Below are 13778 nucleotides of genomic sequence, written 5' to 3'. Positions count from 1 at the left end.
AGGCAGGGCTCCAGTTCTCGCGCGCTTTCGTCGTCCATGCCCCTCTTCTTCCCGCGCGGCATCCCAAAGATGGCGCCCGATGGCGGGAAAATGGCTGCAGATGGCCGGAAACGGCTGCGGATGGCGGGAAACGGCTGCGGATGGCGGGAAACGGCTGTGGATGGCGGGAAACTCCACCAAAGTAAGTTTTACAGTCTTTCCTCAGGCACGCAGTACCCGGTGGTGGTGGGCACGAAATCTTGCCGACCACGCCAAAAGTTGACGCACCCCCTGGGCCGTGTGTGTGTGGGGATACCCGGAACCGGACCTTTTGTGGATGCTGGGGGTTGTAGTCCTTGCGTGGCGGGGACCCGGTTCCGTGGCTCAGGGTGGTCTAACCAGTGGCAGTCTATATACCGAATGTCCGACTACGCCACCCGTGGATTGCGGTCAGAGTGAACCGCCGCTGCAGGGCAGACCGCTGAGGCTGGTGTTGTGGATGCAGCTGAGAATAGTATAATCTCCCACGGGAGGAGTATAGCCTCAGGGCAGCAAGTGTGGATGTTGGTGGTGATGGTGCGCAGGAGCAGCAGAAACCACACGGAGTCTGTCATGTAAGTCAGGGTCTTTACTGTTGGTGGTATTAAGGGACCCATCCGGAATACAGGTTAACAATGGAGGCCCGGTCAGTCTGAGAGCAACTGGGAAATCCCGCTGGTCAGGGGGAGTTTGTAGGCCTACCGTGCTGACTTCAATCTTTCTTGGCTATCCCGCTGTAGTGTGGTGGTAGCCCACGTCCCTGAGTGTACCGTGTTGTCATTACCCATATGACTGGCGACTCAGGCCTTCCGTGCTTCTCACCCATCCGGGGTAGTAGTGGTCCCTCTCGTGTGGCTGAGACTCCGGGCTTCCTTGGGCCAGAGGACTTGAAGTCCCCTGCGTGGTGGTTTTCTGCTGCTGGGCTTATAACCCTCACAGCCTCGGACTCTAGTGTCCGGCTTTACAAGTCTCTAGCCAGGACGAACTCTGCTAGTTCCCCTTCTGGCCTCGTGTTCCTCCTCTGCCTACAGGGACTCCTCAGCCTGCTGCTGACCTGTCCCTGCCTTGTCTCTGGCTGGTCTTGACTTCACTCGACTGTCTAACCCCGCCCCAGATCCAGTTTATAAAGGGCAGGTTTCTCCCCTCTCTGGACTGAGGCAGGAGGTGCTGCATGCTAATTGTCCCCAACCAGGGAACCTCCCACCTGCTCTCAGACACGACATTGCTGTCACTGTGGCAACCAGACCTCGGGGTGCCACAGGTGCACTTCAGGACTTCACCCCAGTAAGCGGGTATAAGGCCTCCTGAACTGTGTCTGTCTTCGTGTATGCTCCTGGCCAGTCTGCAACTGAGCCTAGATTATGTGTCCTGCTGTTGCTTCACCTGCTGCTCAGAAGTAGGTCCTCTGGTTTGTAACCACTTTCCCTGGACGTCGGGGCCTTCATGGTTCCTGGTCCTGTGTGTGTCTAGCTTCAGGTTTGCCGGGGACTTGTAGTCCTCCTGGGATTCCGGTTATCCCCACTGGGCGTAAAGGGTCCCTGTAGGCGCGGAACCGATGTCCGGTAAATATATATCGGGGTGAGTTTACTATGCTCCTCTGCCCCCTTGGCTCCACTTTCTTTTTCTCCTCGCCTTCGGCCACAGTCGGGGCCTTCACTACTAGGCAGCTGACGTGCTGTGAATTCGCTGCTCTCCGAGCATCAGCATGCTCTCAGACTCTCTCTGTCTGACTAATCTCAGCGGCCTGGCTCCACCTTCCCTTTATATATCCCTATCGGGCTCCCTCTGCTGGTCTGAGGTGGAAGGTGGAGGTGTATGAATGTAGTGAGGACCTCTTGTGGAGAAGTCCATCCATGCACCCATCTGGGATCTGTGGCACCAATGCGCAGCAGGGCGGCACACTCGCTTAGGGCCTGGTACTGTTGGAGAGTTCCACCGGAGGAAGGGCACTTGGTCCCGAGTGGTCTTCTCCCTCGAGTTACCCTTCTTCCTCACTTTTTTCTTTTCCCTCTTCTTTTGCTGTTGCCACCCATTATCCCCATCCTCACCCACACCTTTGCTGGATGAGGACAGAGAAGCAGCGGCCCCATCCTACTTGACTATCTTCCTGACCTCCTCATTTATCTTGCTGTCCGGGACCTCAGCTGCATGCTCCCCCAAGCTAGGGAACAAGGGTAGGGACATTACCCCCTGATCCTTCTCCAGCACTCTCCTTGAGTGCTGTTTCTGCCCTCTCGCCTCAGGGGGAGGTCTGCTCCTCACTGGTCCCTTGCTTCCCCTGCTGGTGTTGGTCCCTTCACCGGCTGGGCTGGTCCTCTCCTCCTCCTGACCAGCACCCCCCGGATTCAGGCCAACATTGGCATAGGAGCGTGGACAACGACTTAACGGGTGTCCTAAGACACCACACAGGTTACACCGAATGTCCCTACAGGATGCAACTAGATGACCTACCCCTCCTCACATCGCGCACTTCTCCACCTTATACCCAGCGCTGAAGTGTGAGGGGCTGCCGCACCTGTGGCACAACTTCGGCTGCCCCTGGTAAAAGATCAAGATTCGGTCCCTTCCCAAAAATGTCGAAGTGGGAATGTGAGTAACTGAGTGTCCTGAGACCTTCAGTTTTACCATGAAGGTCCAGGCACCTGACCAAATGCCATGCTTGTCCAGATTCTTTTTGAGAATCTGGACCACCTCCCCATACCTGCTCAGCCAGGTCATGATGTCCATTTCAGAAAGTGACTCGTTACTCATGACCACGGTCACTTTCTTCACCAAATTTTGGCGAGAGATAGCCTGGACCCTCATAAACCCTCGCCATTCAGGGCAAATCTGAAAATGCTCATACTGAGACCAGAAGAGCTCTAAGCCCCCCGGCCTCACAAAGCTGACATCAAAAAAGGTGGTTCCACAGGGATGAATCTGGGCATAGGTGTCATCAGCCCTGAAGCCCATCCCCAGGAAAAACTCTCCCACCTTGTCCCTAGAGGGGCATGCTTAATTGCCTCCCCACTGGAGACGGACCACACTCTTATGGCCACCACCTTGCCCTGTTTTTGGCAGAGACCACCTGATGTTCTCTGCCCCTGACTCTCGGAAGGCGGACAGACCATGTCGGTCTATCCATAAAGACAGATCTACCTCCCTACCCTCCACTGTGATGGACTCCTCTCCCCTCTTCAGGGCCTCCAGGAGGTGCCGTTGCAAGGAACCATTCTCAGTGCACTCTGACAAGGGTCCTGCACTGCGCAACAGAACCAGTATTTTTTGGGCACACACTTGGCCCCTCATTCACACTCACGTGTGAAGCTGAGGTGAGCTGAGTTCATTGGACATGAACTCGGCTCATCTGGATGCCGTCACAGCAGACACTGAGGAGCGCAAGCATGCCTGCGCTTCTCAGTGTCTGCGGCATGGCAAGCTGGATGCCAGTGTTCTGCTGCGATCCAGTCTGTCATCTCGATGTAGCAGAGCTGGAGCCATCCTGGGAACCATTGAAAGGTAAGGATGATGTTGGTTTATTATTTTACTTTTATTGCAGGAGATCGTTGGCTTCAGCTGGAATGGGCGTGATGGTAAGTATGGTTTAATTTAGAACAATAAAGAATTGTGTGTTTATTTCAATTAAAGGACTTTATTCTGGTTGTTTGTGTTTTTTTTTTTAACTTTGATTATGGGGTTAGTAATGGGGGTGTCTTATAGACGCCTCTCCATTACTAACCTGGGCTTGATGTCAGCTGGCATTATAAGCTGACCTCAACCCCAGCCCTATTACCCCACTGCCACCGCTACAGGGCAGTGGGAAGAGCGAGGCTAAGTGCCAGAATTGTGTGATGCTCTATTCTTTCTGTTCTAAATTGTCGGGTACCGATGCTAAATTGCCGGCCCGCTTTTTTTAAAGAGAGTGTTTTCTGAGCAACTTGTCAGCTTTTGGACACCTTTGAAGGTGTTTTCTATGTGTTTTTATTAGTCTGCCATTGGTTTTAACGGTGTTCGATGGTGTTCTAAGGTGTTCGACGAACAGTTCCATGAACATCCCGGTGTTCGACGAACCGAACTGAACCCGAACACTACGGGGGTGGCTCAACACTACAATGGACCCTCTTGCTATATGCACTGCAGTCTGCTATCTACCCTGCCTGCCTGCCTAGCACTGATATCTCTGCATCTGGATTAGTCCTCAGAAGGACTGTTAGTTGAGATGCATATGTGTACAGAATATTGTGGAATACCTACACTAACTAATAAACAACCAACTCTCTCCCTAGCTCAGCAGCACCTCTCCCTAAACTGCCTGATTGCAGAGTAGGCTGACGAGCACGGCGGCGCCAGTTCTGATATAGACCTGATGATGCTGTGCGGCCAGCCAATCACTGTAATGCCATTACCAACATGGCTGCGGCATTACAGTGTGTGACAGTGTGGGACCCGAGCATCCGCCCGAGCATCTTGGAAGTACTCAGCAAGCTCTGAGCATCTCGAGTACTGAGATGCTCGGGTGAGCACCGAGTACTTGCGAGTGGGCAGTGGGGTACTCGGTGTCCGGGCCTATAGATGCTGGGGGGGAATATGTCACAGTGGCTGGCCCGGTCCATGGCCCAGGGCAGTCAACAAAAAGGGGATAGTTTATATGGGATTTGTAGTTTGATCGTGACGCCACCTGTGGTTTCTGGTAATTTGTACCAGCGCTGCTGCAGACCTCTGAGGCAGTTGATAGGCAGCTAGGATGGAACAGCTCCCCACAGGTGGAGCGGGCCTCAGGGCAGGGTAGAGTTTGATGGTGGGTGGTGATGCTGGGGCTTGTAGTGCAGTCGGGATGGCGCAGCAGGAGTAACTGACAGAGACAGGAGATTCGTTTCAATACCTTTACTGGTGCGGATGTCAGGTACGGTCCAAGGTACTCGGTAGGAAGGGTGCACTTCAGGACTTCTCCCCAGTGAGCGGGTTTAGGGCCTCCTGGTCCGTGTCTCCCTCTCTCTAATCTCCTGGCCAGCCTGCAACTGGGCCTAGCTTATGTGTCGTGCTGTTCCTTCACCTGTCGCTTGGTAGTAGGACCTTCCGCTGGCAACCACTATCCCTGGGCGCCGGGGCCTTCGTGGTTTCTTGTCCTGTAATGGGTTTAGCTTCAGGTCAGCCAGGGACTTGTAGTCCTCCTGGAATGCCGGTGATCCCTACTGGGTATAAAGGACCCTGTAGGCACGGACCTGGTGTCCGGTGTGTATCTCGGGGTGAGTCTATGATGCTCCTCTGCCCCCTCAGCTCCTCTCTCCTCTCCTCCTTGCCTCCTTCAATGTGGCTAGCAAACCTTGAACCACCGTGCCCCCGTGAGAATAAACCAAACTCGCCGATGACCCTCTTACATTACCCGTCCCTACACTTATATTTCTTGACTGCCCACATTACCCTGTGACATTAAAAGAGACCTAAACAGACGTGACAAAGAAACATGCTCACCAGACCGCATGGGGGTCCCACCCCACCAGCCGGAAATCTTGTATCCGGAAGATCTTCCTGAGTTGACGGTTTTGGTGGATAGCATCTTGTAGAAGAAGATAAGAGGAGTTGTGGGCCGCCCCATGGCCTTTCACCGCTGGATCTGCCTCATTCCTTAGATGCTGATAATGTTGGCCTTAAAGGATAAGGTGGATTCCCATCCTCTCGCCGCGCCGCAGGTCCTCCCAGGTAAAACTAAGATTCCCAGAGTGTGTTTCTAGAACACCCACTAGGGGGGTCCGTGAGTGTCCCAGGCACCCTTTCGCAGCTGCATCCTTCCCCTGTTGTTCACTTCTCACCACTGTCTTGCAAGATTCCCAGAGTGTGTTTCTAGAACCCTCTCTAGGGGGCTTCGTGAGTGTCACAGGCCCGCAGCCGCATACTGCCCTTGTTGATCTCTTCTCACTGCTGCCGCCTGGTCACGCCGTCTTGCAGAGGAGGTGGGCCGCCCCACAGGTACATCGTGGCAACGGCCCGCCAGAGCACTTCCAGTGTCGCCATTGCCGCGCCGGGGTGCGGCTGATGAGCTTCCGCTGATGTCAGTGGTAAGCGGGCCGGCAACGACCGCTGCTGCTGGTCTGCCCACCGCCGCCGGGCTAGGTCGCGCTCGTGGATTCCTCCTGGCCCGGCGTGAGTACCTTGATGATGCGGCCCGGGCTGTAGAGTCCCAAGTGGAGCTCCTTCGCTGGGGCGGAGCCAGTGGTCCGTCCGGGGAGAATGGCACCTGGGGTACAGATCTTCTTGCTGGGCGCTCCAGCAGCCCTGCAGTGTCAGCGTTTTTAGAAGCGGCTCCCGCTCCTCCCCGTCCCACAATGCCGGCCACTTGTGCTTCAATCCAGCCCGGGGGCTGTCCCCTGGCCGCCATCCGGAGGGCCTCCAGAAGATCTTCAGCCGATGCCATGGAGGTCATAGGGGTCAGGTCAGTGTCTTCTCTTGTCCTGGCAGTGGGGAAAAAGACCTGACCCCGCCTCCCTCTCACCTTATAAAACCCCTCACCTATGCCCCCCACCTCCTCCAAACCCACGTCATGTGGGCTTCCGCCCACTGTCCTGGCCTGGGGCTCCAGCCTCCCCTTTACAGGGAGAGGATGCTAAATATTATTTCTGGCTGCACAGTTTGCACGTTACAGGAAGGAGGGGGGTAAATATTCTGGCTGCACAGTTTAGGGTGTGGGGGGACCCCATTCACACTTTTTCTATGGGGCCCAATGATTTCTATGTACGCCCCTGATTCTAGTGGATTAAAGATCTTGGAATAATATTTCTAAACTGTTTTCTCCATTCCATCTTCATCCGGTTTTCTGTATCTCCTTCTTGGGCTGTAGCTTCTGGCTTGTGTACCTTCTGGCTTATGCTCAAAGGTTAGCCGAACTGCTTCTGAGAAATGAATAATTTTCCTTCCTCCCATGTGGAATATTGTAAAGTATCACAGCCAAATTAAATATATTGTCTCTTCAGCCAAAGACATGTTAGACTGCTCACTCTATTTACTGCATAGGAACCTTGAAAAAAATCATATTATATAAGAAAAGTGACAATGTCTCAAATCACAGATGTGTCCAACATTATTACAGTAAATTTTGGTAAGGACTATGAATTCTCATTATACGGCTAGGCTCACACAGGTGTATAACACAGCCGAGTGCTATCTGATGCTTTATCGGATCGCACTCAGCCCATGTTATACTATAGGGCAGTGCAGATCTGCGATTATGTTGTCATGCTGATTGGGCATGAGAAAACAATGGCAGCATGATGCGAGTGGCTCCGATAATCAAAACACACTCACCTATACAAGTCTATGGGTGTGTGTGTGAAACATTAGACTGCAAAGAGAAAAGGTAAGTAAGCATACACCTCCAAAGTTAGTTTTATTCGGCATTTTAAAGTATTTTTGTTGCCATCTTGTTGGTATGTTTCATCTTGAAAAGCAGCTGCCAGATATTAATATAACTCTTTCATGCTCAGGAAATGTTGTGTTTTCCATCAATATTTCTTGCACATGCTGCTGAAATGAAAGAGACACGCGAAAATATGAAACTGCTGTTAGAAAAAGTCCAGTATGAAAACTATAATTGGAATATCTGTGGTGATTTGGAGGTGATTGCTTTATTGCTTGGATTGTAACTTGGGTAACACTAAATTCTGCTGTTTCTTATGTGAATGGGATAGCTGGTATAGGAAGCCTCACTATATTCTAAAGTTATGGCCTAAATGTGAATTTCTTGTTCCTGGACAAAGAAATGTGAAAAATGTACCTCTAATGAATCCTGAAAAAGTATATTTACCTCCACAGAATATTCAACTAGGATGGAAGAAACAATTGGTAAAAGCAATTGATAACAATTCGGCTGCATTTATAAAATTGAAATCTAAATTTTCTAAAGTTAGTGATGTGAAACTGAAAGAAGGCATTTTTATAGGACTACAAATAATATCTGTAATGGAGGGTGAACAATTGCAGGAACTGTTAAATCCATTGCAAAAAGCAGCCTGGCTGTCCTTCAAAAATGTCTCCTTTTCTCTGAAATCATAAAGCAGAAAGTTATGGTGATATAGTGAATGATCTTGTGGAATCATACCAAGCTGTCAGTAACCAGCATGGGGAGTGTTTTCAGCAGCAGATTGCTACAAAGTAACGGAGGTACGGAGGTCACGAGGCAAGTAGAGCCCCAGTATGCTGACTGACTATTGCTGAACCATGAAGAAATATCCTGGAAGCAAAATATTTCCAGAAATCATCATCAAAAATTTTCTAGGTAAGTTGTATGATATAATGTTGACAACGTCAATAAAAATCTCAGTGGTAAATTTGCTCACCTGGGTGCGTTGTGATTATCCAGGCACAACGCTCAGAAAAATGTTGATGTATTATCTAATGGCTGCTGCTCCACCCGCTGGATCCCGTCCGGATATCCAGAAATGTGATCAGAAGATAGTAGGAATGGGTGGCTGAGATTTGTATGGAGTGGTATTGTAATTTACACATCCTTGACAGTGCTAATCTCAGCCACCCATTCCTCCTATCTTCTGTATACATGCCGTGTAATAATATGCACTTCATTTGGGTTGAAAACAATGAGGAGAGTATAAACTAGGGGACGTGGCCATGTTGCTGCTTGGTGTGTAGATGCTGCACGGAGAGAGAGGATGTGGTCGATCTGTGCCTGCTACCTGAGTCATGGAGTTGGAGTCGGTGTTCATTTTGGTGGAGACAGTATAAAATAGACCAACTCCGACTCCTAAAATATATGATAAATTGGGTACACCCGATGCAAACTCAAGTAGCGAGCACTTGCGCTCAACACTAGTCGCCATATCGTCATCTTTTTTTTTTTTTTTTTTTACTTTTGAAAAAAAAAACAACCCCAACCCTAACATTAGCATAACCCCAACCCCAGCCCTAGCGTTTATTTTGTACGCCGTTCCTCGTGCGGTATAAGTGATGAGATTACTTTATTCTTCGGGTCGGTGCGATTACAGCGATACCAGAATCATATCGGGTTTTTATGATTGATAGCTGTCACACACTAAAAGACACATATTTTGTAAAATCTAGTTTTTGCGTCGCCATATTTTGGCCGACAGAGTCATGTGACGGCTTGTTTTTAGCGGGATGAGTTGACGTTTTTATTGGTGCCATTTTCAGGCACATGACATTTTTTGATCGGTTTCTATTCCTATTCTTGGGAGGCAGAATAAACAAAAATCAACAATTCAGGAATTGTGTTTTTTTACATTTTTTTTATTCTGCTCCGGGTCTGGTAAAATTGATAAGGTAGCTTTATTCTTCGGGTCAGTACGTTTACAGCGGTACCACATTTATATCGTTTTTTATGTTTTGGCGCTTTTACACAGTAAAAGCTATTTTATAGAAAAAAATATTCTTTTGCATCACTTTATTCTGAGAGCTGTAACTTTTTATTTTTCGGCTGATGGAGCTGTATGGCAGCTTTTTTTTTGCGGGACTAGATGACGTTTTCAGTGGTACCATTTTTATTTATATTCGTCTTTTTGATCGCGTGTTATTCAATTTTTTGTTTGGCGGTATGATGATAAAGCATTGTTTTTTGCTTTTTTTTTTTTTTTTTTAACGTGTTCACTGAAGGGGTTAACTAGTGGAATAGTTTTATAGGCCAGGTCGCTACGGACGCGGCGATACTAAATATATGTACTTTTATTGTAATTTTTTTTTCATAATAATATTTTTTTGATGGGTACATTATATTTTTATTTTTAGTGGATTATTTTTTTATTTTTTTTTTATATTTTTACAATTTTTTTTTTTTTTCACTTTTTGGGAGTTTTTTTACTTTTTTACTTTGTCCCACTATGGGACTTTCACCTTTTTTATTCTGATCGCCTGCACAGCATAGGTATGGAGCACCATCCCTGTGCCATGCAGGCAGTCAGCGCTGGACAGGGAGAAGATAGTTTGGAGATGCACTGCGCATGTCCAAACAATCTTCCTGCTGTCTGGTGACCCGGATGTTGTCATGACGACATCGGGTCATCATGGCAACACCCGGGAAGCCGCGGCAGACAGCGCTGGAGGCTGGAAGAGGAGGAGTATACCGATCACCTCCCCTTGCCCCCACAATGCTGCGATCGACTCCGATCGCAGCATTGAGGGGGTTAATGTGCTGGGAGCGGTGCGGGACCGCTCCCTGCACATAGTACCGGGTGTCAGCTGTGACAATCAGCTGACACCCGGCGGTGATCGCGCCCGCACAGCCTGTGTGCGCACGCGATCGCGATGACGTACTAATACGGGTCAGGCTCTTAAAGCCCAGGGCACTGACGCATATTAGTACATCATGGGCTTTAAAGGGGTTAAAATGCAGATTTTGCACCTGCGGCCCATGGGCACCTGTCTTCCACCTCACTCCCTTGCAAATTAGGCAAGCAGCCTGAGCCCCAAGTCAGTAGTGACTTCTGCTTTTTGATGATTCTGCTGGCCGTGGTTCTGCAGGCCATCCACCTGAACCTGGCCAACAATTGGAAGAAATTGAGTGCACTGATGTCCAACCACTTGTTCTACTGGAGTATGAATGCATGGGAGGGGTAACGCAAACGGTCAGTTGACCACCACAGCACATCTCTGATGATGAAACTCAGGTGTCAACTGCTGCAGCTTTAAGCAGTTTGTAGTCTGGCAAGGAGGGCATGGGCGAGGACGAGGTGGCATATCATGTGGAGGATGATTATTATTATTAATTTTTTTAGCGCACCATTGATTCCAAGGTGTTGTACATGAGGTAGAGTACACACCGGTAGAGAAACTACTGACGGCTTTCTCACCTGACAGCATTGGCTCAGTGGAAGAACAAGGCAGAGGTGGAAGAGGAAGTTGCAAACGCAGCTGGAGCACAGCCACCACCTCGGAAGGCAGGGTTAGCATGTCCAAAATGTGGCAAAACTTTATGATCATGCCACAACATTCAGCACCAGCATCTAATACAGTCCATATTGGCAAGAGGCAGAGTTACAACAATATGGTGGAAGAGTAAATATCCACTCATCCCCACTTACTAAGTGATTTGTCTGCCTCATTTAATTTCTGGGTCTCCATATTGGACACATGGCCTGAGCTTGCCCTTTATGATTTGGAGATGCTGGCCTGCCCTGAGGCAAGTATACTGTCAGAAGGTGTGCTTTTAGAACGGCAGGGAATGTGATCACAGACAGGAGCATCCGCCTTTCCACATCCAACATGGGGACGCTAACATTCCTTAAAATGAACCAGACTTGGATCCTAAAGGACTTGTCCATACCTTTGGATGACTAGGCACCCAGCCAGTATTCAGCTATATTTTCCATTTAGTTTATTTTGGGTGCCGCCTCCCCAAATAAAAAACCCAAATAACTGTGTTGTCTACCTCCTACTCCACCTCTTCCACCTACACTGCCCCCTCCAACTCCTCCTCCAGTTGGACCTCCACCCCCTGGTTGTAGCTTGTCTATTTTGGGTTCATTTTATGTTGTTTTAAGTCAGTTCCATAAAAAAAAGAAAAAAAAAAACACTGAAAAAAAAAATACAAAAGTGCAAAAAACAGTGTTGAATTACTCCTCTCTTGCCTCTTCCACTCACACCGTCATATCCACCTCTTCTTCCACTTGGACCTACACCTCCTGGTTCTAGATTGCTTGTTTTATTTTTATTAATTCTAGGTTGTTTTAGGTCAGTTCCATAAATATTTTAAAAAATAAATAAATAAAATTGAAAAAAACAATACAAAAAAACTGTGCTGGATTACTCCTTCCTTCCCTCTTCCACCTAAACCACCACGTCCACCCCCACCTCCTTGTTCAAAATTATTTTTTTATTCCATGTTATTTTAAGTTATTTACCTATCAAAATTTGTTTGTAGGGCACTTGTCTTGCTCTTCCCCTCATTTAGCTTCCTTTTTCAGCACCTAGCTGTTGCGCCGGCGTCCCTGCCCTCTGCTAGGCAGGGACGCTGTTCCCCTCACTCCTCTGCTCCGAGCCCGGCGTCCTCCTCCCGCTCTGCTGGCAGCTCCCTACCTCTTAAAGGGGCCGCGCGCGCCGTCCTAAGGAGTCCCCCGGCCAATGGCCGGAGGACTTCACCATATATAAGGCACCTCCTCCAAAATGGAGGTGCCCGAGCAATGTTGTTGCACTGTTCACTACTCTGCTTCAGCCCTCAGGTCCCGTTGCCTATTACCTGCCAGAATCCTGCCAGTTTGCTGTCTGTCTATGGACCAGCTTGCCCGCTCACCTGGGAGCGCACATCTGCTACCTGCCTGCTAGCCTACCTGGAGGCTCCGCCGTCACGTGCTGTGACCACCCGCCATTCCAGAGACTCCTGCCCGCTCACCTGGGAGCGCACATCTGCTACCTGCCTGCTAGCCTACCTGGAGGCTCCGCCGTCACGTGCTGTGACCACCCGCCATTCCAGAAACTCCTGCCCGCTCACCTGGGAGCGCTCATCTTCTGCCTGTCTGTTGGCCTACCTGGAGGCTCCGCCGTCCCGTGCTGTGACCACCTGCCATTCCAGAGACTCCTGTCCGCTCACCTGGGAGCGCTCATCTGCTACCTGCCTGTTTGCCTACCTGGAGGATCCGCCGTCACATGCTGTGACCACCCGTTTATCCAGAGACTCTCGCTTGCTCACCTGGGAGCACACACCTACCATCTGCCTGCTAGCCTACCCGGAGGCTCAGCCATCACAGGTCGCACCTACCCTTTACCCAGAGACTGCCCCGGTCACTTGCCGTGACCTCCTGCCCGTTCATCCAGAGACTGCCCCGGTCACTTGCCGTGACCTCCTGCCCGTTCACCCAGAGACTGTCCCGGTCACCTGCTGTGACTGCCTGCCCGTCTACCCTGGTCGCCACCCGCTCCCTTACAAGGACCGCCCCCTTGTATAGTAGCTCAGAGGTTCCGCCTCCCAGACCCGTTACAGTTTGCTCGGGCCATGGAACCCGGTGGCACCCAAGCTCCCTCGCTCTCGGACCTGTGTCATGAACTGTCCCGTCAGAGGTCCCAACAGGAGTCCATCCTGGGTCACCTGCGGAATGTGAATTCTCGCCTGGACACTCTGACTGCTCCACCAGCAACCACCGCCAGTGCCATGACTCGCAATCCGGCAGCTCCGCTGCTCACCAATACCATCGTATCCTACCCCGGACCCCGGCTTTCTGCACCTCCTCGCTTCGGAGGCGACTCTGCTCAGGCTCGGGGCTTCATAAATCAGTGCACCCTGCACTTTGAACTCCTGTCCCACCAGTTTAACTCCGACCGGGCCAAAATTGCCTTCATCATGTCCCATCTCACCGGGGAGGCCCTGGCCTGGCTAAATCCTCTATAGGAGAGAGGAGACCCCCTGGTGTTCGACTTGCCTGCCTTTCTCACGGCTTTCCGGAAAGTCTTCGACGAACCCGGACGGAAGACCTCATCCGCATCATCTCTGCTACGCCTCCGTCAGGGAAGTCTCACCGTGGGCCAATATGCCATACGGTTCCGTACCCTTGCCTCGGAGCTGGCCTGGGATAACGACGCTCTGGTATCTGTCTTCTGGGAGTTTCTGTCCGGCCGTATTAAAGATGAACTCGCCGGTCGGGACATTCCTACCACTCTCGATGACCTAATAACTCTTGCCACCCGGATTGACCTACGGTTCCAGGAGCGTGCCAAAGAGGTCACCCGTGAGAGGAGGTTTCCACGTCTAGCTCCTACTTTTCAGAAACCCGTCACTCCCTCCGTTTCTCCCCAGGTACACTCTCCTGAGCCTATGCAGGTCGACCAGA

The 13778-nt window shown here is 50.4% G+C and overlaps 1 long non-coding RNA gene across 1 annotated transcript; it reads left to right on the top strand.

The window, feature by feature from the left end:
• The first annotated feature begins 7062 nt into the window (after positions 1-7062).
• LOC141164966 (uncharacterized) lies at positions 7063-12807 on the top strand. The gene is made up of 3 exons (XR_012251004.1): positions 7063-7348; positions 8129-8266; positions 12170-12807. It is a non-coding gene; the product is annotated as an uncharacterized lncRNA (long non-coding RNA).
• Positions 12808-13778: the final 971 nt, after the last annotated feature.

The sequence above is a fragment of the Phyllobates terribilis genome, unplaced genomic scaffold, assembly GCF_046119375.1.
Source record: "Phyllobates terribilis strain yellow unplaced genomic scaffold, ASM4611937v1 Scaffold_11__3_contigs__length_659146591, whole genome shotgun sequence".
NCBI classification, from domain to species: Eukaryota; Metazoa; Chordata; class Amphibia; order Anura; family Dendrobatidae; genus Phyllobates; species Phyllobates terribilis.
This window is presented reverse-complemented; position numbering and strand designations above follow the sequence as displayed.